Source organism: Talpa europaea (genome assembly GCF_964194135.1).
Source record: "Talpa europaea genome assembly, chromosome: 4".
NCBI lineage: Eukaryota > Metazoa > Chordata > Mammalia > Eulipotyphla > Talpidae > Talpa > Talpa europaea.
Genome location: NC_140070.1, coordinates 53,941,331 through 53,966,189, shown reverse-complemented (window position 1 = coordinate 53,966,189; position 24,859 = coordinate 53,941,331).

Sequence of the window (24,859 nt, the reverse complement as noted above, 5' to 3'; positions counted from 1 at the left end):
TCCATGAGGAAAGGAAATATAAGAGTTTTAGGAATCCCAGAAGGAGAGGAGAGAGACCTAGGAACAGAGAACATATTCAAGGAAATAATTGAAGAGAACTTCCCAAACATGAAGAAGGAGCTGAAAATAGACATACAAAAAGCAAGAACACCAAATTTCCATGATGAAAGGAAAAATACAGCAAGACACATAATTGTAAAGCTCCCAAGAATCCAAGACAGGGAAAAAATAATGAAGATGGTAAGAGGGAAGAAACAGATAACATACAGAGGAAAACCAATAAGACTGACATCAGACTTCTCTGAAGAAACACTACCAGCAAGGAGAGAGTGGAGGGACATAGTCAAGAGATTCCATGACAACAAATGCCAACCAAGAATACTCTATCCCTCACAGCTTTCCTTCCTCTATGAACAAAGAATGAGGACCTTCCCAGACAAACAGAAACTCCGGAATTTCATTACACCTAAACCCCCACTCCGAAAACTACTACAAGGAGTCCTAACACCAGAACCAACAGAGGGATGAATAAGAATGAAACAAGACACACACACACACACACATATAACTAAAAAAAAAACAATAAAAACAGAGAAAAGTCAAACAAAATATCAAATACAGATGCTAAGATATCAAGATTAACCCTAAATGTAAATGGACTAAATCTCCAATAAAAAGACACAGAGTCGCAGGCTGGATTAAGAAACAAAATCCAACCTTTTGCTGTCTCCAGGAAACTCACTTAACCACAAAAGATAAAATAGACTGAAAGGGGCCTCCCCGGTGGCGCAGCAGTTGAGCGCCGGGTTGCGAAGCTGCCAGCAGCCTCTGCAGCACCAGTTAGATTCCCGGCTGCTCCCCGGCCACAGGAAGTTGGTCCCACATGGCTGGCACGCAGACCTCTCCTGCCGCCCGCTGCTCCCCTCAGCAGTGTACTTCGGTCCTTCTGCCTGCTCTGCTCCCTGCTCTGGCTCTGGTGAATTCTCTCACCCTCCTGCGCTACTGACTGTACCCAGTGCTTGTATAAATAAATAAATAAAATCTTAAAAAAAAATAGACTGAAAGTAAAAGGATGGAAAATAATACTACAAGCAAATGGACCAAAACAGAAGGCAGGAACATCTATATACTTATATCAGATAAAACAGACTTCAAACTCAAAAAGGTAAAAAGAGACCCTTTCAGTCACTACATTATGATCAAGGGGACAGACAATACTTCAAGAAGAAATAACACTCATTAACATATACTTGCCAAATGAAGGAGAATCAAAATATATCAGACAACTACTATCATTATTGAAAACAGACATCAAAGAAAACACATATGTAGTAGGAGACTTCAACACACCGCTATCAACAATGGATATATCAACAAGACAAAAAATAAATAAGGACACTAAAGCTCTAAATAAGGAACTAGAGCTCATGGGCTTAATAGACATCTATAGAACACTAAACCAAAAAAAATCTGAGCACACATTTTTCTCAAGAGCATCCAGATCAATCTCCAGGATCAATCACATACTGGGACACAAGACAAACATCAACAGATACACCAAGATTGAAATCATACCAATCATCTTCTCTGACCATGAAGGCTTCAAACTAGAAATAAACCATAAAAAGAAGGCAAGGAACTCTCCTACCTCATGCGTTTTGGAACCCACACTACTGGAAGACCACTGGACTAATGAGGAGATCAAAGAAGAAATTAAAAAATTCTTTGAATTGAATGACAAGGAGGACACCAATTTCCTAAATGTATGGGACACAGCAAAAGCAGTAATAAGAGGAAAATATATAGCAATACAGGCTCACATCAAGAAACAATCTAGAAGAGATGGACAAATTCCTACAACTCTATAATCACCTAGATAAAGAAGACATAAACAACTAAACAAACCAATTACAAGCAGTGAAATTGAAATGGTAATCAAAACCCTTCCCAAAAACAAAAGCTCAGGACCAAATTGACTTACCAATGAATTCTACCAAACATTCAGAAATGAATTGGTGCCTATTCTTCACAAACTCTTTCAAATAATTGAGAAGTAAGGGATAACACCAAACATGTTCTATGAAGCCAACATGACACTAATACCAAAACCAAACAAGGACAACACAAAAAAGATAACTACAGGCCAATAACTCTAATGAACATAGATACAAAAATCCTCAATAAAATTTTAACTATCAGAATCCAACAATGTATTAATAAGATAATTCACCACAACCGAGGAGGATTTATTCCGGGGACACAAGGATGGTTCAACATCTGAAAATCAGTCAATGTAATCCAACACATCAACAAAAAGAAATATAAAAACCATATGATAATATCAATGGATGCTGAGAAAGCTTTCAACAAAGTATAACACCCATTTATGAAAAAGGCCCTTGAAGTTCTTGGATACAAGGAACATACCTCAACATCATAAAGGCAATATATGACAAGCCCACAGCCAATATCATTCTCAATGGTGAAAAGCTGAAAGCATTCCCATTAAGATCTGGACCAAGACAAGGATGTCCACTCTCACCACTGGTTTTCAATATAATACTGGAAATCCTAGTCAGAGCAATAAGACAAGAGAAAGACATACAAGGAATACAAATAGGCAAGGAAGAAGTGAAACTATCACTATTTGCAAATGATATGATAATATTCATAGAGAACCCCAAAAACTACACAGAAAAACTAATTCTACTAATCAATCAGTTTAGTAAAGTGGAGGGATACAAAATTAACAAGCAAAAATCAGTAGCCTTCCTGTACACAAACAATAAATCTGAAGAAGAAGAAATCAAGAAAACCACCCCTTTTATTATTGAAGCAAAAAAAATCAAATACTTGGGAATAAACCTAACAAAAGAGGTAAAGGACCTATATAAAGAAAACTATAAAACACTGTTAAAAGAAATAGAAGAAGGCAAAAAGAAAGGAAAGACATCTCCTGCTCATGGATTGGAAGAATTAACATTATCAAAATGGCCATCCTACCAAAAGCAATATACAGATTCAATGCTATTCCAATAAAAATTTCAATGACATTCTTCAAAGAAATAGAAAAAATATTGATGAAATTCATATGGAGGCACCAAAAACCCCAAATAGCCAAAACCCTTCTGAAACAAAATGAAGGGAATGGAGGCATCACACTCCCAGATTTCAAACTATACTACAAAGCCATAATCAACAAAACTGCATGGTACTGGAACAAGAACAGACGCACAGACCAATGGAACTGAATAGAAAACCCAAAAATAAACCCACAGATTTATGGTCAACTAATATTTGACAAAGGAGCAAAGAATATGCACTGGAGCAAAGAAACTTTGTTCAATAAATGGTGCTGGGAAACTTGGGTTGCTACATGCAAAAGAATGAAACTTGACTACTACCTCACACCATGCACAAAAACCAACTCAAAATGGATTAAAGAACTAGACATAAGACCTGAAACCATAAAATATATAGAAGGAAATATAGGAGAAACACTACATGACATTCACCTCAAAGACATCTTTACAGACCCATCACCCAAAGCAGTGATAGTGAAGGCAAAGATAAACAGCTGGGACTACATCAAATTAAAGAGCTTCTGCACAGCAAAAGAGACAATAACAAAAACAAAGAGAAACCCACCAACTGGGAGGAAACTTTTGCACACAACACTAATGATAAAGGACTGATCACAAAAATCTTCAAAGAGCTGATGAGACTCAACAAAAGCAAAGAAAATAATCCAGTCAAAAAATGGGCAGAAGAGCTAAAAAGAAACTTCTCTGAAGAGGAAATGCAAATGGCCAACAGGCATATGAAAAAATGTTCAACATCACTTGTAATTAGGGAAATGCAAATCAAAACTACCATGAGATACCATCTTACACCAGTGAGAATGGCACATATTAAAAAAACTAGCAACAACAAATGTTGGCGAGGATGTGGAGAAAAAGGAACTCTTCTGCACTGTTGGTGGGAGTGCAAACTGGTCCAACTGTTGGCGCCTTACCTCGTGGCATCAGGATACTTCCCCCTTCCGTGATTGGCTGTGCTCCTTTCGGCCCAGTGGGCATGACGACCTCCGGCGCACCAAATAAGGGCATGTGCCCTTCCGGGATTAGCTTCTTTTGGCCCAGTGCGCATGACGGCCTCCAGCAATCCGTATATGTGTTTGATCATTGGCTAGGCACTTTGGCCTGCTTCTTCCGCTTCCGGCCCCCAGCTATAAAGCCCCGCCGAAACCGAAAGTAAAAGAGACCTGCGATAGCTGAACGAAGAGTGTACGTGTCTCCCTCCGTGGTGTACCCCTGTTCTTCAGGCCGCTGCTCTCCCCTCGAGAACCTCGTTGATCAGTCCGCGGGCTCGGGCAGGTGGCGCCCAACGTGGGGCTCGAGGTACGAGAGATTTCCAGTAGACCCAGACGCGGCGCGCGGCGCGAGTTACTCAGGCCCCGACCCACCTGGCGGGACAGTCATTAGGTAAGTTTTGGCATCTGATTTGTTTAAAAATGGGACAGGCACTTAGTGAGCACCAGCTTTATGTTTCCCAGCTCAAGGAAGCTCTTAGGACACGCGGAGTTAGGGTTAAGTCCAAGGACCTCTTTTTATTCTTTGATTTTGTACAAGAAACATGCCCGTGGTTCCCTAAAGAAGGAACTATTGATGAAAAACGCTGGCAGAGAGTGGGAGATGCTCTCAACGAGTTTTACCTAGTTTTTGGGCCTGAAAAGCTTCCCGTAACGGCCTTTTCATATTGGAATCTTATTAATGATCTGTTGGCTAAGCAAAAAACTGATCCTGGCTTACAACATGCTATCTCCCATACTGAAAATATCCTTAAAAGTGCCCCCTCCAGTGTAGCTGAGGCTCCCCCTTCCGGGGCTTGCGGTGAGGACCTAATTTCATCCCATAGTGAGGATGAAGAAATTTCGCCCCAAAACATGCGACAGGGGTCCCCAACCCTTGTGATGAGACTAATCCCCAAAATAATGCACCCCCAGTGCCAGATGGTGCCCCCAACCTGCCGGCACCCCCGTAAAGGAGCCCCGTCCAAATACACTTCCTCCATGCAAAAGCCTCTACCCTTCTCTGCCGCGACCCCGCCGTAGGTCTCCTTCAGCTTCCGAGGTAGACTGGGACGAGTTGGCAGAACAAGAGGGTCGCTACCGGCCTCCCCCCGCCTCTATTGCCAAGGACCCCATAAAAAAGCCTGTTTTAATGCAAACACTAGAGACCTTGGGAAACCAAATTAAAGCCTGTTTTAATGCAAACGCTTGAGACCTTGGGAAACCAAATTAATACTCTTGTTAACCGTTTTGATAAATTGTGTGCGGCCTTCCCCGTGCCTGCTGACGGCCCTTCTGCTTCTCCCCCACAAGTTAATCCACCGCCATTTTGTCCTTCTTCTGTTCCCACCTTGCCGCCATTTTGCCCTCCTTCTTCCTCCCTTGTTGCCTTGCTGCCTTTTTCTTTGACTCCTCCCACTCAGCCGCCCTCTCTGTCCCTCCCTCCTCCTTCGCGTCCTGCTCCATTACATCTCTTTCCGGTGGTTGAAACCACCAACGCCCAGGGCGTTGTTCAACGTCATCATGAGCCTCATAATTTCCGCAACGTTAAAGAACTAAAAGAGGCGGTGTCCCTTTATGGAGCCATGGCGCCCTTCACCCTCACTGTTTTGGACACCTTAGCCCAATCCTCTCTCACTCCGTTGGATTGGTACTCCCTGGCAAAGGCCACCCTTTCTGGGGGCGATCACCTCCTTTGGAAGGCTGAGTTTATTGATAATTGTAAGGTTTTTGAAAGACAAAACCCCTCATTCCTCGGCCCAGCTTGTAGAGCTTGAGGCGGTGATCACTGTTCTTTCTTCCTTTGCCTATCAACCTCTTAATTTATATACGGATAGTTGGATAGTGCTTACATCGCCCAGTTGGTCCCCCTACTTGAAACCGCCCCATTTATCAAAACATCCTCCATGGCTGCGACCCTTTTTTAGCAGTGCCAGGCGGCCATCCGGAACCGCACGGCTCCTTTCTTCCTTGGCCATCTTCGGGCCCATTCGGGTCTTCCGGGACCCTTGACACACGGAAACAACTTGGCCGATGTGGCCACTCAGACAATTCACCTTCTTTCGGTCAACCAGGCCCAACAAGCCCATGACCTCCATCATCTCGATGCCCGGTCCCTGCATGTGTTGTTCCGTCTCACCCGAGACCAAGCCAGGCACATTGTTCGCTCCTGCCCAACGTGTGCTACTTCCCTTCCTGTCCCTCAATTGGCCCTCACATGGCCCTCACGTGGTTTGGCCCCTCGAGACCTCTGGCAAATGGACGTCACCCATGTTTCTGAGTTTGGTAATCTCAACTATGTCCATGTTTCCATTGATACCTTCAGTGGATTTTTGGTGGCTTCTACCCATGCTGGGGAGGCCACCAAACATGTTATCTCCCATCTCCTTTATGCCTTCTCTGTTTTAGGCACGCCTAAGGCCCTTAAGACTGATAATGGACCGGGCTACACTTCCAAGGCATTTTCTGAATTCTGTTCCACCCTTTCCATTACTCATACTACTGGCATACCATATAATCCCCAGGGACAGGGCATCGTTGAAAGAGCCCACCAGACACTCAAAACCGTTATTCACAAAATCCGCCAATCTTCCTGGTACCCCTCCCGGTTGGCGCCCCGCAATGTCCTGTGTCATGCCTTGTTTATTTTAAATTTCCTCCGCTTGGATGATGCTGGTAAAAGTGCAGCTGACCGCTTTTGGCACTCCTCCACCTCCACTCAGTTTGCGTTGGTCAAATGGAAGGACCCACTTACCGGCTCTTGGAATGGTCCAGACCCTGTTTTAATTTGGGCTCGTGGAGCGGTTTGTGTCTACCCCCACGATGCTGACTCTCCTCGCTGGCTCCCAGAGCGCTTGGTTCGCGCTGTACCTGCGCCACCCAGCGCCACTACAAAACCTCCGGACACCGCCAAGGCGCCCCGTCAACCCCTTCCGCCCAGGGTGGTTGAGTCCCTCTGAGGTGTCTCTTTTTGTTTCCTTTTCAGGATGCCTGTCGCCACCTGGATTCTCCTGGTTCTTCAACAGTACCCTGTCGCCCGTGTCTTAGCCGGCCCGGACCACCCACCTCTCTCGCATCCGCGTCTTCTTCCTTGGATTCGCCCTGCAACTGCAAGGCATTACCTCTGCCTTGGCCACGGGTGCCTCCGGTTTGGCCATCTCCATTTCCAGGAACTTGCAACCAACCCCTTATGGACTTGCCTTAATGGACTTTTGCTGTATTTGCTTCCCCTGTTGGGTCCCCCCTGTTATCTCTTTTATTGTTACTTGCTATAGGTCCTTGTGTTTTAAACAAAATTGTTAGGTTTGTAAGGCAACAAATACAGTCCCTTCAGGCGAGACCTATCCAGGTGCACTATCACCGCCTGGGAATGCTGGAAAGCGGGGGTGCATATACGGATCTCCGGTCGCCGTCTGCGCCTGGCCAGTAGGTAGCACAGCCTACATGCTATGGGAGTCCCACCGTCCTGACCTTCGGCAGCCTTTAAACTTCAGTCATTATCCAGCTTCCTGGCTGGGCCCCCTTGAGGATGCTGGAATGGATAGCCAATGACGGGTAAGATGGAATGCGGGACAAGACCAACCTAAGACAGCCCGCGCTCCCTTTCCATCTAGGACCGTCGGGTGATGATGGGTAAGGCTCGTCCCTGCAATTCACAACCTAAGACAGGCACATTCCTCCTCACTAATAAAGAGAAAAGGGGGATCTGTTGGCGCCTTACCTCGTGGCATCAGGATACTTCCCCCTTCCGTGATTGGCTGTGCTCCTTTCGGCCCAGTGGGCATGACGACCTCCGGCGCACCAAATAAGGGCATGTGCCCTTCCGGGATTAGCTTCTTTTGGCCCAGTGCGCATGACGGCCTCCAGCAATCCGTATATGTGTTTGATCATTGGCTAGGCACTTTGGCCTGCTTCTTCCGCTTCCGGCCCCCAGCTATAAAGCCCCGCCGAAACCGAAAGTAAAAGAGACCTGCGATAGCTGAACGAAGAGTGTACGTGTCTCCCTCCGTGGTGTACCCCTGTTCTTCAGGCCGCTGCTCTCCCCTCGAGAACCTCGTTGATCAGTCCGCGGGCTTGGACATCCAACCACCATGGAGAGCTGTGTGGAGATTCCTCAACCAGCTGTACAAAAATAGATGACTGGATCAAGAAGATGTGGTATATATACACAATGGAATATTACTCAGCAATCAAAAAAGATAAACTCATGCAATTTGCAGCAACATGGATGGAGCTGGAAGGGATCCTGCTCAGCGAAATAAGCCAGAAAGAAAAAGAAAAATACTGGATGGTCTCACTCATAGCAGGAATTTAGAAAACTTAAATAAGGGATCAGGAAAAAGAATAACTATAATAAAGAAACTAAAAAAAAGAAAAAATCAAAATCAACAAACAACTACAAACCAGAGACATACTACAGGGGTGGGGGGATTGGGGAGAGGATGGATTAGGGTCAGAAAAAGGGGGTGGGAATTGTACGAGGAATATAACCAAAATGAAAGTGCATACATTGTGCAAAAATGAAAAATGCTGTAAGAAATATATAAAATAAAATATAAAAAAGAAACTAACAAAAAAACTATTGGAACTAATCAACAATTTCAGTAAATTTGCAGCATACAAAACCAACATAGAAATACGTTGTATTTCTATATACTAAGGATGAAATATCTTTTTTAAAAAAATTAAGAAATTTGTCTCATTTACAGTAGCATAAAAAACAATAAAATACTTAGGAATAAATTTAACCAAAGAAGTAAAAGACCTACACAATGAAAACTATAAAACTTTGCTGAAAGAAACTGAAGAAAACACAAACAGAAATATAACCCATATTCATGGATTACAAGACTTAATACTGTTAAAATATCCATCCTACGCAAAGCTATCTATAGATTCAAATCAATGCCCAACAAAATACTGATGGCATTCTGAACATACATAAAAACAATCCTAATATCTTTATGAAATCATGAAATATACCAAACAGATAAAGCAATGTCCAACAAAGTTGGACATATCACATTTTCTGATTCCAAATCGTACTATAAAACTATAGAAATAGGGTACCAGCACAAATATATACACATATATCATTGGAACCAAATACAGAGTCCAGAATTAAGCCCCTGATTATACAGTTAACAACAGCTCAATGAGAGAGCCAAGGGCATCCAACAGGAAAAGGTTAATCTCTTCAATAAATGGTACTGGAAAAAGACAGATAGAGCAAAGAAATTTTACACCCCTCACAAAAAAATGATTCAAACTAGAAGAAAATTACGGGAGGAGCTCATCAACATTGGTCTTGGCAATGAATGATTATTTTTGGCTATGACACCAAAAGTACAACAACAAAAACAAAATATCAACAAATGGAATTAATCAAACTTAAAAGCTTTTACACAGCAAAAGAAACAATTAACGAAATGAAAAGACCAATACAGAATGACTACACTGGGAAGGTATAAAAATAACAGGGAGAATGAGGATATGGATATGGAGAGAAACAATATTGACATCAATAATGTGAGTCTGACCACTATGGAAAGCTGTCTGGAGGTTCCTCAGTCTACTAAAAATGAAGCTACCATATAACCCAGCAATTCCACTACTAGGGATTTACCCAAAGGACACAAAAACATAGATTCAAAAGAGGGCCTCCCGTGGTGGAGCAGCAGTTGAGCGCTGGGCTACGAAGCTGCCCACGGCCTCTGCAGCACCAGTTCGCTGGCAAGAGTCCCACATGGCGTGACAGACCTCCCCTGCCACGCCCACTGCTCCCCTCAGCAGTGTATTTCGTCAGTCTGCCTGTTCTGTTCCCTGCTCTAGCTCTGGTGAATTCTCTCACCCTCCTGTGCTTCTGACTGTACCCAGTGCTTTTATAAATAAATAAATAAATATTTTTAAAAAATCAAAAGAACACCTGTACACCTATGTTTATTGCAGCACTATTTGCAATAGGTAAAACCTGCAAACAACCCAAATGCCCAAAAATAGATGACTGGCTCAAGAAGATGTGGCATATATACATAATGGAATATTATTCAGCAATCAAAAAAGATAAACTCATGCCATTCACAGCAATGTGGATGGAACTAGAAGGAATTATGCTCAGTGAAATAAGCCAAAAGGAAAGAGAAAAATATTGGAAGGTTTCACTTAAAGCAGGAATATAGGGGAACCGAATAAGACATCAGCATAAAAAAAAATAAAAACAGTACAAAACACAACAAAGCAAAAAAATGGACAATTATAAATCGGAGACATCCTGCAGGGGAGGAGTGGGGAGAGGAATCAGAGGGAGGGAGGGAGGAGCACAGGGGAGTGTGGTGATGGTGCACGGGTGCATTGATGAAAGAAACTCTATGGGGACTACACCTGAGGGGGAGGGGGGGAAGCAAATATTGTTTAAAAATGAACAATGATGTAAAAAAAATTAAAAAATATTTTTAAAAAATAGTGTGAGTTTGAGAATAAGGTTTATAATCACTGCGATTTTGTGTTTTATCTGTGTGTTTTATCTCCTCATGATGTTAAGAACATTTAAGAGAATCTGCTACACAGGACTTATGAAAACTGAGTTGTGGGTTCCTATGAGCTGTCTACTAGCAGCCCACTCAAGGGCAACTGTGACCTATTTGCAGTCTACACATCACAGTAGAGCATTCCTTGACTACCGATGGAGTATAGTCCATATCACCAGGCAGGCCCAGCACACATAGGCCGCTGTTGACCTGATTACATGACTCTCTATGGTGGTCTCAGATAAATCTGCCTGTGATAACATCATACTTTGCTGACACAAATAACTCTTGACGTATTGTCACAATGTCCCCTTCTCTACCCCTCATAGAACTTTGTTCCCCATTCCTATCCAACCTTCTGGACCTTATTCTTCATACCGTTGTCGCATGATTGGCTTTTACTAGCCTGTATGCTTTCAATAAATGGCACAAATCTTGCCTTGCAAACCTGCTCCACGACTGCTGTGTCCTTCATGGTGTTCCCCCTGCAAAGCAGCAACAAAGTTCCTGTCGCAACACTGAGTGCTTAAAAGAGCTTATTACAGGATTATGCTCAGTGAAATAAGTCAGAAGGAAAAAGGAAAATATTGGATGGTTTCACTTATAGAAGAAATATAGAGGAACCAAATGAGGCACCAAGGGGAAAAATAATATTAATAACAATAAAAAAACACAACAAAACCAAACAACAATAAAAAGACAACTACAGGGCCTCCCCTGGTGGCGCAGCGGTTGAGCACTGGGTTACGAGGCTGCCTGCAGCCTCTGCAGCGCCGGTTCGATCCCTGGCCACCAGCGAGGTTCCCACATGGCACAGACCTCTCCTGCCGCCCTCTGCTCCCCTCAGCAGTGTACTTCGGTCCTTCTGCCTGCTCTGCTCCCCGCTCTGGCTCTGGTGAATTCTCTCACCCTCCCGCGCTTCTGACTGTACACAGTGCTTGTATAAATAAATAAATAAAATCTTAAAAAAAAAAAAAAAGACAACTACAAATCAGAGACATTCTGCAAGGGAGGGGAAGGAAAAGAGAGCAGGGCAAGGGTGGGAAGAACACAAGGGACTGTGGTGATAGTGCACGGGTGAACTGGTGGTGAAAATTCTATGGAGACTGCACCTGAGAAAAGAAAGCAAACATTGTAATTAATTAATTTTTAATAAAAGGGCTTATTAAATTAAAATTTTTGGGTTGGGGGAAATGCCTTCACAAATTCCTAAATTTTGATTTTTTAGCTGTGTTAAACTGTATAAATATTCAGAGAAATATTAATTCTATAATGATAAGGTAAACTTTGTTGCTTTATGAAATTACCGAATTGAGCAATAAGAAAGGTAAAGAATAAGAAGAGTTCCACTCCAAGCAAAAAATCAGAATCAATAACAGATACCATAAATATGAAATTGCCCTATCCCAGGTATGCTATAGAACACATATTTGATATCTGTGGCATTGTTTTAATAACATCACCCATATTCAAAGATATTACTAAACAAAACAGTTTGAAGCTAAATATGAGTAATTGGGTATTGTCCACAGCTTTTATGTTTTTACACCCATCATGTCTCAGTCAACAGACAATTGTGGGCTGAGTCAGCATGCAAAAACCTAAGATATTCTCTTGGTTGGCCATTGTATGGAAGGAACTTTTTATCTGGTTTTTAGTCCTCCCATCCATCCTTCATTCTTACTAAAAGGCAGCAAATAGAATAAGTGCCAGGGCCCCAGTACCAACTGGGACTGATAATTGAGATTTTATCCAAAGTTATTTCCCCAGGAAAACTATTCTATTTCCAAGGTAGAAGAAAATCAGAAAACTCTAAACAAATTCAGGTTTATTTTTGGGCGGCACAATAAACAGAAAACACTAAACTACTGACACTTCAGAGAAACTAACAGCCGGGCAAAGATTCATATTTTAAAACCAATCCCTTCCCAAGTGTGTTTTTAAGTACTCAGAGCTTCCATAATGAATGCAGTACACTCAAAAGGACTCTCCTGAAAGTATTAAAACAAACACCAATAAGTTTATTTCCTTTTCTTGACTCTGCATCTGCAGTGAGAGACCTCTGTCCCTGGACTAATAACCTCTCTTAGAAGATTTTAATCCTCAAACAAAATGTAGGTGAGAGCATCCTGCCATGATTCAAAGCCACTTTAGTGTCCAAAGAAGTAGTACGCAATGCCCACGGTTCTCACAAATTTGTGCTCTTGTTTTTGTTTTTTCCAGACTGTTGATTTCCTTGTCATTTTACCTTGAGTTCACGTATACTTTTCAAGTCACTCTCCTGAGCCAGCTTGTCAGCAAACATCAGCCAAGCTGACCTGGAGCTGCCCTTAGTGAAAGAAAGACGCTGGTGGCTGATGCCAAGCCTGACAGCTTCTTCAGCATTTCTTTCCAACAGATTCTCAGAACATGGAGCCCATCCCCTGGAGAAGGAATTTTCTTGATCACTGAGGTGGCTTCCATGAGGTGCTTTGTAAGAGAGGGAGGATCTCCGGTCTCCAGAATCATGGATCCCAGTGCAGCACTGCCACTGGCTCCTCATGTGACCTTGGACAAGTCACTTCCCCTTTCTGTGTTTGAGTCCTCATTTGGTAAAATGAAGGCACAGGGTTAAATAATGTAATAAGTATTCCTACTTGTTATTATCGATACCTGAAATTGACAGTTTTTAACCTTCTACTTCCCATCTGGAAAAGCTTATAAGGGCCAGGAGATCCCTCAGGGAGTTTCAAGTCAGTCAAGTCTCTCAGGCACACAGGAACCTTCACCACAGCCCCATTCCCAGTCACTGTCTAAACCAGAGCCAGTCTCCTTTCCCTGTGCTCTCAGCCATTTTGGGATCTGCTCTGCTCTTTCCAGAAGCCTCACTGTAGGGTAAGGTAAAAAGCATCAGGTTTTTCTGCCCTCTCACCATTAGGATAGAGGAAGGAACCCTGCCGTCCTGAATGCATGCCGATGGTGGGCGACTGGAATAGGGTGTGGGCATATGTAGATGAGATTCACCTGGTCTAAGACTGGGTTTTTAGGGGCAGCGTTGCAGGGGAACACCAGCAGAAGCCGAGAGAGAAGCAGAGAAGCCAAGAGAAGCAGAGAGAACGCCAGAGAGCCCAAATAGAGTGAGGATTTGCTGGGGGCTGGGAGAACTGCCAAGCCTCCGGGTCCCCCAGCACCCCTGCCTGCTGTGTATCTGGCAAATCTAAATAAAAGACCTGCAAAAGCCACTGAGGACTGACTCCTCCTTTACCCGGTCTGCTGGATCAGAAAACCTGCACCATGTCCTTCCTGTCCTGCCCCTACACTCACTCTGTAACAAACCTTTTCATACATTGTTGAATGTAGTATAATCAGCCTTGACATTGTAACAGTGTCATCTCCATAGAAAGGGAGTTTCCATGAGCTGAGTGGCATGGGGTAGTGTAGGGGCAGCAAGGCCACAGAGCAGGATATCTAGGATCCGAGCAGATGGGGCCGGTAAAGGAGAGTTCTTGAGCCCTCCGTGGCTTTCTCAGGCTTTTACATGTAGCACAGAAACAAGGTACACAGCAGGCAAGGGGTGAGGGGGGCAGGAGGCCAGAAGGCCTCCTATTCCTCTGGGCTTCTCTGGTGGTCTTTCTCCCCTTCTCTCTTCTGCCTCTCTCCTGCCTCTGCTTCTCTTGGTGAACATCTCAATACTGCAGTCATGTCCCACAGAAGTTAACAACACAACTATAACAAACGAATAACAAACTATAACAGACGAAGGTAACCCATCAGGCTGGGCAATCCTAATGCTGGGGGGAAGCCTGAAAACCATTTACCCTACAGGTAGCTAGAAAGAACTGGAGAGAAAAAGACTTGGAGAAGCCACGTGGAGCAGAGAGACAGGTGAAGAAGACTTGCTTACTTCTCAACCTTGGACTTGCACCAGGGACATGGGGAACATGTTAGGAGATACTTGAAACAGACATGGGTGAGAGACCAGTGTGGAGGCTGACAATGGCAGCCTTCATTTTGACTTGTAATTAGATTTTGGTCCTTACCTTCCAGATGTGCCTGGCTCCTTCTGCCCCTTTCCTGTGGGGCCCTACCAGAAGGTTCCTTAGACTTGTGGCAGACTTTCAGGCCTCCGTGGCCCTCCTTTGGGCCAAGTCTGTTTGGCAGGGCATTTGTCTACAAGGCGAGGGGTAACTTTGGGTGCTTATTAGGAAACTATACTCTTTCTCCTCTCTCTATTACACACAAGTTCTATGAAAATTCTTTTCTTGTGCCTCCCTGCTGGCACAAAGGTTAAGTCTCAGCGCTATTACTGCTACAGCCTGAGTTCAATCCCAGCCAGGGACCTAACCCACATGACACAGCAGACCTCTCCTGTCTCCTCTGCTGTGCCCCTTGGCAGTGTATTTCAGTAAGTCCACCTGTTCTGCTCCCCACTGTTAATGGTGAATCGTTTTAACACAAACACTCCAGTCCTTTTATGCGTAAGTGTAGGGTAAATGGTTTTCAGGCTTTTCTGCTCTCCTACCATTAGGATTGCCCTGCCTGATGGGGCACCTGCAGTTGTTACATTGTTGTGTTATTTACTTCTATGGGCCATGGGACGAGTATTGATAGAGTCACGCAGTGAAGCAGAAGCAGGAGGAGAAGCAGGAGAGAGAAGGGGAGAAAAGAAGGCCACAGAGGCCCAGAGTGAAGACTTGCCTGGAGCTTGGGGACCTACTGACCTCCTGGCCCCCTGGCACTCCTGCCTGCCATGTACCTGGTTGCTGTGATGCATGTAAAGCTCAATAAAAGCCTGAGAAAGCCACCGAGGGCTCCAGGACTCTTCTTCACCCGTCTGCCAGATCATAGATAACCTGCTCAGTGCCCATCCTGCCACTACAATAAATAAATAAATCTTTTGAAAAAATAAATAAGTTCTTTTCTATTGAGCACACTAAGAGTATTTTTCTGTTACACGCTATGAGTATGTGTTGTCTTTATGCGACGGATGGCAGAACCCATTTTGTCCTGTCCGCTAACAAAATCAAAACCAAATTTTAGTTGTGGGCCATCCAGTTTCTGCATGGTAACAACAGGAACAGCCATTCTCTAAGATCTTTCTTTGATCTAAGGCAGCAGTGTCCAGAAGAAGTGTAGCAGACCTGCAAGTGGAAATTAAAATTTCTAGTAGATACTTAAAAAAGTAAAAAAAAGAATAAGAAATGAAATCAATTTTAATATTATAGTTTATTTAACCCAGTATATCCAAAATATTATTTCAACATGTAATCATCTTTTTACATTTTTTTCCATGCTGAGTTTTCAGAATCTGACAAGTATTTTGCACCACAATTTGAATGAACCACATTTCAAGTGCTCAAAACCCATATATGGCCTGTTTTGGACAGTTCCTTCTAAGAGAGCCCCATAAAAGTTCTATATTACTGAAACTACTGTTGTTTATTAAAAAAATTACCATATTCACCCAAACTACAATGTCATCAGTTATAAGATGCATTCTTATTTCATATACCATAAAAAAGTCAACTGCAATATAAATGCCAAAAATTGTGCAATGAATTCAAAATCCATATATGAAGCTGTAAATAAAAGTATGTGCCTTAGACATGATTTAAAAAGAAAAGATATAAATATATAATAGCTTCCCTTCAAAGACCTGACCCAGGGAAAGCTATGAAGTGAGAAAGTCCATGTATTTGGGACCATCGCCCAGATGTGAGCGCTATCTCCTCCTTTAATGCTCTCTGCTTAATTCCTGTCACTCCTTACTTTAATAGCCATTAAGTGATGAGGGAGTGCTCATTGATAAGCACTCATTTTATTATAAAAATACTTACATGACATTTATATTTTCAAAGAGGACATCAAATGAGGCATCTATTGAGCACGGTTCTCTAGTGCTTCCAGTAGCCCTGGGAGAAAAGAAGTCCTTTCATTTCCATAGGCAGAAAAAAAATGCAGAATCAGAGAGGTTAAGTAACTTGCCCAAGGTCAAACAGTATCTATAGTGGGGAGGAAATGCAGGATGAAGTTGGAGGTACAGGGATGAAAGAATTCACTAGAGACAGAGTGGAGAACAGAAAAGGTGGACTTACTGAAATACCCTGCAAGGGAGCAGGGAACGAGGTGGAGAGGTCTGCACTTAAACAAGGATTTGAGGCTCTCTTTTATACTCTGTTTTAGCAGGCTTTCTAACTTGGGGTGCAAGTTTGAACCAGTTATCTGCTGGGAGGTCTGGTCTAGGGCACTGGCCTTTGACGCAGAAACATGTCGTGGTCCCTGCTTCTGCATTCCTGGAGCTGGGCTGGTTTTTCTGATCATAGTGGTCTGTTGTCCCCAAGACAACCTTATAAATTCCTTTATCTAGTCAAGCCTCCCAAATCTATCTGCTGGGCAAGGAGTGGGGGCTTAGTTTTTAACCATATTAAATGGTACCTCAACAGTATCTAAATGTAAAGTTCAGCTTTCAGACCTAATCGTTCTGATTTAAGAGCCCAGAAGGAGGTAAAAAAGATCAGATGACAGGGAAGGCCCTCAAAAGCAGCTATTTATCCACTGCCCTTCCTAGCAAGACCACCTGACCCTTCACAATGGCCTAAGGTTTGAACTGTCAGTGATCTTCATCAGAAACACCTTCCAATGCCAGTTCTTGCAGAGGTATGTAACCACCTATGGTGATTTAGCAGTTTTTCTTTGCAAGAAGCCCATGAAACCAACAATCCCCTAAAAAAAAGGTGTCATCCTGGGCTCCAGGACATGCCTCAGTGAACAAATGCAAGTAAGTGCAGAGGGGGGTAGCGGAGGGAGGAGGGCTGCATCTGTTATTTTGGGAAATGAGACCACAGGGCAGTGGTCATGACCCACCACTCAGGATGCGATGGCCACACAGCTGCAGTTCTCAGGAGCCCATTAACCAGGACACAGCTGATATGACTAGTTTTTCTTCCCCATGAACTTGACAACAGCCTGAAGACCTCAGTCAGGACTGAAGAACTGCCCAGCAAGCCAGTCAGATTGAATTCCAACCTCCTCTGAATGCTGAAACATGAGAAAGAGGTGTGCTGTGGGGAGCGTGTCCAGGCAACACACAGCGGAAGCCAAGCTCCAACACACCCAGGCAAGGCCCCTCAACTAAGTTTCTCCGCTGCGGGTATGAGTGGGTATCCAAACAACTCATAAACAGTAGTTATCATTTACAAACTGAGTGTTAGGGAGAAAGGAAACAAAAAAGGAGTAGCTGGACACCTTCATAGAGAAATAAGACAATGCAAACAGTGGTCCAGGCTCTGTCCTTAATGAGGATTAGAAGTGGGTCCACTTAGAAACAAATTTTCTCTGCCACTTAAAGCTGAGAGTCAGTACATTTCATGCAATAATCTCTTTTATTTTACAAATGCCTAGCTCACCACGACCCTGCAAAAATCCATGCTGAGTGGTTTTTGTTATTATTCTCCTATTTTTAGGTATTTAGAGTTGTGCTGCTACAAAGCCTAAACAAGCCCTATCACAAGCCCTGCCTGCACATTTTTCATGGGTGCCCTCAGTGCATAGACTGCGAGAACCCAGTCTCCCATATACCCACTTGGCCCAGGTAGGCGACCTGAGACTGACAGTAGGAATGTCTAGAAGCAAGCCTGGCTACATGCCAGCACTTGGCCAACTTAGCCAATTCTGTCTGACACACTTCAATAACCCTGGCTGCACAAGAGTCAAAGCAGAGCCAGTGGGGCGCCATTCTCTGGAGCCCCCGCTACAACAACCCAAAACTCTCCTAGTTCACTTGCAGTGGGGCAAATCTGAAGAAGGAGCCGATTTCAAGAATCTAAATTCAGACAAAGGCATCACAGCGCAGGCCTCAACTACTTAATCTCACAGGATATAGATGGGGGAATGACTGTCCATTTTTCTACATCTTAGACTATGGTCAAAGTTCACTCATGCTTAATCCCAATCCTTCTTTTTTTTATTAAATTTATTTATTTTCTTGCATCATTGTTCATTTTTGGACAGCATTTGATTTCTCCCCTCAGGTGCAGGCCCTGCCGTTCTCCCACAGCCTCATCACCTGTGAACCGTCCGCATATCCCCTTGGGCTCTCCTCCCCCTGTTTTGAACCCCCTCCTTCCTCCTCCCCTGATGTATGCCTCAGATCTGCGGTCAGCTTGCAAGTTTTGTCTTTTTCCTGACACTTTGTCAGTTCATCCCAATTCTTATTGTTGGCTTGAATACTATTAATGCTAACAATAGTATTACTGATTGCAGACAATGTGCCAGGTAGTTCTCACTATTCTGACCACCTCATTTCATCTTCATAGCACTTGCCACCCTCTGGTTCACTCACTCCTCTATTGGTTGTCTCCCTCACACAAATCTAGGCACCTTCAGGGTTGGAAGCTCCTCTGTGTCACTCAAAGCTATTTCCCCAGTGCTGAGAACAGTGCTTGGCACGCAGAGTGCACTTGATGAGTACTAACAAAGTAAAAGATCTTATCTTCACAAAAATTCAATGATGAGGGGCCTCCCTGTTGGCGCAGGGGTTAAGTCTCAGCACTATCAAGCTATTGGCAGCCACTGCAGCATGAGTTCGATTCCCCGCCCGGGAGCTGACCCACATGGTGCAGCAGACCTCTCCTGCCTTGCCCACTGCTCTCCTCAGCAGTGCATTCCAGTAGATTCGCCTGTTCTGTTCCCCAATTTGTCTCTAGTGAATCCTCTCACCCTCACACCTCTTGTCTACACCCTGGTTCTTGTATGCTTAAATAAATAAAAATAAATCTTTTTTTTAAAGATTTATTTATTTATACAAGTGCTGGGGTTTCCGGGCCAGCCGGGCAAATCAACGGGGTACTCGGGGGAGGAAGCAGGGGCTTGGTATGGGACAGGAGTACGCGAGGAGTGGAGACAAAGCCAGGATCATCGCCAGTCTCATTTATTCAGGAATGTGTACAATGTTATATAGGGTTCAGAGGAGGAGGTCTCTCATTATCTCTAACAAGGAGAGACCACCAATGCAAACAAGCCACAGTAGCAAGCAGGGGGAAAGGTTCAGTCGTCACAATAGGAAACTTGAAACTTTCACTCGAGCTAACATTCAGTACCTGCTTCAGGCAAGAACTCGGATGTTCAGGTCTGGTCCCTGACACTGGGGTACAGGCCAGAGGCACTGGAGGATGAGAGGATCTACCAGAGACAGAGCAGGGAACAGAACAGGCAGAAGGACCAAAATACACTGCTGAGGGAAGCAGCGGGTGAGACAGGAGAGGTCCGTCGTGTCATGTAGAAACCTCCCCGGCCTGGCGGGAATCAAACTGGCACCACGGAGGCTGTGGGCAGCTTCACAGCACTGTGCTCAACCCACAGCGCCACCAGGGTGGCCCTAAAAATAAATCTTTTTAAAAAATTCAATGATGAAGAACTTTTCATCTTCACTTTGCAGATGAAGAAACTGGGACAAAGCAAGTCAAAGGTTCACAGCTAGTTAGTGGCAGAATTAAGACTGGATTCTAGATCTTTAGGACCAAAACCAAAGCTCTGAAGCATCGTGACCCTTTAGGAAGCTTTGACTGGGGCGCTCAATGGCCTGACCCCAACAAGCCTAAAAGTGAGGACGTCCTCCAGGTGACAGGTGGTGCGCTGGGCAGGGATGGGCATCATCAGTGTTGCACATATCAAGAACCAGGTTTCTCCATTTTTCCCTTTAACCTGTCGCCTTCAGCATGTGGCTTGTCCTCCATGGCGCTTGTCCCCATTGTCCTTGGATGGCTGCACCAAATGCAGCACTGAGGACCGCCCTGTCTTACAAATCGCTTTACCAAAAAAGGAAAATTTTCTGAAAGTGGCCTCAGAAAACTTCTCCACTCATCTTGTTTACCAAATTTTCATCTCTGACCACGCCCAATCTGAACTTGTAATAAAAGAAATGCAATGACCATAATTGATTTAGACAAAAAAAATATTCTCACCCAGAGGTGAAAAAGGGGTCACCGCCTCTCCGGCAGGACCCAAGCATCCACAGGAAGATGAACAATTGGGGTCCTGCTTGTGTTCTGGTTATTGTTGTTGATTATGAAATTTCCTTAAACTTAGTGGCAGAAAACAACAATGATTTAATTATCCTTACCAATAATCTGGAAAGGGCACAGAAGAGATGACTAAGATGTGTTTCACAATGCAGGGGTTTCCAATGGGAAAAGTAGATGTTCGGAGGTGAGTGTAACTATCTGAAGTTACACGGTTTTCGCTCACGTGTCTGGTGTCTGGGTGGGAATGACGCGAAGGTAGGACTCAGCTGGGATGGTTAGTCAAATCACCTACACTGAGCCTCAGTTGTGGCTTGGGTTTCCGTATGCATTAGAGTCAGACACTCACTTGTCTTCCCTGGAACCCCAATGTGAGTTGAGTGCTCTAGTGAACAAGGGAAAAGCTGTATCAGCTCTTATGAATTACCCTAGGAAAGCTGATAGCATCATTTCCACAATACTCTGTTGGTTGACTCAGCCATAAACCTACCAAGACTCAAAGGGAGATTACAAAGACCTAACTCTCAATGGAAAGAGTATCCAAAAAAAAGTTCCAATTTTTTTAACCCCCATTGCTAGCCCCAAAAAAAGAGGGGACAAGCAGTATCTGCCTTCAAATTGGAGATGAATTTTATTTTCAGAAAACAGAAATAATCACACTTTTAGAAACCTATCATCTTGCAAACTTCTCCTATAGCAGATCCTGTGCTCAGTAGTAAGGCTGTAAGAAAGGCCACCTACCCATTGATTTCATCTATAATTTAGCGATCAGTAAGCTCGCTCCTTTTCAAAATATATTAAGAACACAGTCTCTGCTCCCTAGGAGTTGTAAGTTAATGAGAAAAAATGAGCTGCAGTACAACTTCTTTTCTTTACTCTTTTCCATTGGTTGGAAGTTCTTTCTGTATGCTTTCTAGCTAGTCCTGCTACTCATGTGGAATGAACTTTTGTGCTCTGTTGGCGCTAGCTTAGCCATCTGTAAAATGGACTAACCATCATCCCTAGAGGAACAGGTCCTTGTGATTCTTTTTCTCGATTCACAATAGACTTTAAGGTCCCTGAGACTATGCTGTTTAAATGCAAAATATTGTGACTATGATTTCATTATTTGAAAAACTAAACAGCATGAGGATTCTGCTGTTGCCATGTTGCTAGGTTACAGATAGCTCCCTCCCCACCTGCACTGTTCAGACTTGAGCTGTTCAGACTTGCAGCAACTTTGCACCAGGCAGCCTTTCTCTAGCTGAGGCAAAGGTAGGCAGAGAGGGGTGGTTGATCTAGAGTCAAAATTGCTATGCACATCACTGGGAAGGACAGGTCTTTAGCTACCAACTCTATGGCCATGTATACCTGTTCTTTGAAACCAATAACTCAGTCTGTAGCATCAGTACTAGAGATGGCTCAATATTCCAATTCATGGCCTTAACGATGACAAAGTTCAGATCGTTTCTCTCGGGACTAAGTCCACATATACTTCATTCTCCAGAGAGTAAGAAAGAAGATAATCAAATGTGGCAAGCAGGCAATAATACCCAAGATAATTTTTATATACTCAAGTCATGCCTTTGCCCTTCAAACACATTTGCATTTTTTTTTCAAGGAAGGAAAGGGGAAAATTCTAATGCTAATACTGTGCCACTAAAAAGACTCTTTCCAGGATTGAATAATCTCCTGTTGGCAGTTCCAAGGTGGATGTCATTGTAAATGTCTAAAGGAAGGTAAGTTCTCCCAGATATGATATTTAGGTATAGTGACAAGCAATTATACAACACAAATAAAAGAAGATCTTGCCAGCATACCTCCAGGTGAGTACTATTTATTGAATATACTCTAGTGCTAAAGAAAGCTTACAAGCAACTTTTCCTAGTGAACCTGTGTCTACTTAATAATAATTTAAACCTGGCAGCAGCAGCCCAACTCTCAAAAACTCATGGATATTTTTTTTACTAGCCATGTAACATGAAGAATAATTTTAGAAAAAAATTCTGAAATGATCTCATCAATGGGGATGTGATATTCAGTATTCATCTGAAATCCTCTACCCATCTGTTTCCAGCTAGAGCAACATGGGAGGAAAAACCAATAAAGTTGTTACAAATGAACCAGGAAAGAAAGGAAGGACAGAGAAAGGAAATGAGAAAGTAAAAAAGGAGGCAGATGGAAATCAAGCTGTTGGAGAATTCTGCCTGGATAAGACAGGGGAGTGGAGAACAAAGATCTTTCTCAGAAAATCACAAACTTCACTCATTTGTCACCAAGGACATGCTGAGCACCATTTCCAGGCAGATCTGTTCCAGGTACCGGGAGCAGCAGGGAGCCCTAACTGACCTGTGCAGCCCAGCCTGAGAAACCAGTAAGTCTACAATTAATGCACATTTACAGACAGAGGTGGGCGAGTGAATGAAACTTGCAGGATGTCACGAGAGTTAATAACTGAGAGGTCATGAAAGGCCAACCCAAGTTGGAGACATTAGCTCTTGAGATACACTGGGACCCTGTGGAGGGTGCTAGAAGAAAGCCTGCCTAAAGCAGGTGCGCACCCCCAGCATTGGAACCTGACCCCAAAGTCAACCCCAGAAGAAAAAATGCCTCTCTTCCACTGCTCCATGGTGTCTGGCCTGAGAAACCCCTGCTGTGCTGGCCCTCTTCCTCTTTCCCAGGATCTCCTGTTTGCAGGATGGTTGGTTCACTCCATCTCTTTCTACCATCTGAAATAAGGTCAAAGAAATTGTCTGTTTGCTTTTATAATTTGGCCTATTATCCTTGCCTTCAATCCGTGTCTCTTTTCATAGCATTTTCATCCAGTTTATCCACATGAGACCTTCCCTTGGTGTGTAATTAAATGCTTCCCCAGAAACCGGCTGTAAAGGAAGCTTTGCATTAAGCTCACTTCCACAATAAAATGAGAAAGAATCTCACTGTGTACAAGCATAGTGAGTGTATTTATGCCATCTTTTAAAAAAGGAGAAGAGGAAGGAGTTCTGGAGTGGGAGAAAGCCATAAAATTCTCTTGATGTTCAAAGTGTCCCTAAGAGGACTCACCTCACAGAAACTGCTAACAGCACTACATGGATTTAGTTACAAATTTCGTTTCAATTATATAAACTTTGTGGGGAAGAGCTAAGACTGCCTCACTGTCCCTTGAATCATTTTTCGTAGCACAGCATGGCTACAACTCCCAGATGCGAGTCACCTGGACAGAGACAGAAGGCAACATCCACAAGAAATGGTTCCATTTATTCAAAGTCACATCTGCATCCTGCAATAAATCTTCTATATGCAAATTGCTTCAAGTGACTCTCCAGAAATGGACTAATTTCTTAGGCTGTATCTTACTGCCAAAAGAAATTGAAAACATTTTTATCACTTATGTCCATACTAAATTCCTTCACTGTGTGCTGTTTTTACCCACTGATGTATTTATTAATCTCCTATCTAATACTTGCTTTTGTATCAACATCATTTTTTGTGACAATAAAAAAAAAACTCTCATAATATTCATCCAAATGAGAGCTAGTAATGTCCACCATCAAATAAGTTGGAGCTTCCATTTTTCTTGATACTTGAATTGTTTCAAAAGCAGTAGGAAAAGTTGCGCAGATTAAACTATTTATGATGCAGAAATTAAGTCCCATTTTTTTTCTAAGGATGAAAGGTTCAGGGTGGACCTGAAGCTCAGCTCTGAATTATTCTGTCCTGGCCATAAAGCCTTGGCCACTTTGTTGCAAAAGAATTTCCAACTAAGCTTTATAATCCAATTAAAGAGATCAAGCAAAGCCACTGTCCTTCATGTATTCTTTTTAATTGTGAGATGAAGATGATTGTGTTTTTGTTTTATGGGTTCTGAGGGGGTATTAAATGCTCGGTCATGCTCTTAGAAGCCTCATTTTCCTCCTAATCCTGTTGCTCTTAAGAAGAGTTTGGCAGGGACATTCAAAGCTGCTGTTTCTTTTATTTTGCTTCCCTGGAGCTTTACAAAATGGTGAGTGCCCACAAATCCATGCTCTAACACAAGGCCCACCTCCTCCCATTGAGCGCTCACATCTCACCCCAGCTTTGGAACCACAACAATGGTGTTGTGGAGTGGTTTTAAATGTGTTTTAATCACAGCACTAAAAGCTAGGAAATGCAAGAAATGGAACTAATTCAATAGTATACGCAGTTCTTCTGTTTCTTAGCGACGGGTTCTAAGGGGTGGTGGGTGGATATGTTCAAAGTTCTGAGAATGCCTGTGGCAATTGTGCATTGAGCTATAGTAACATTGT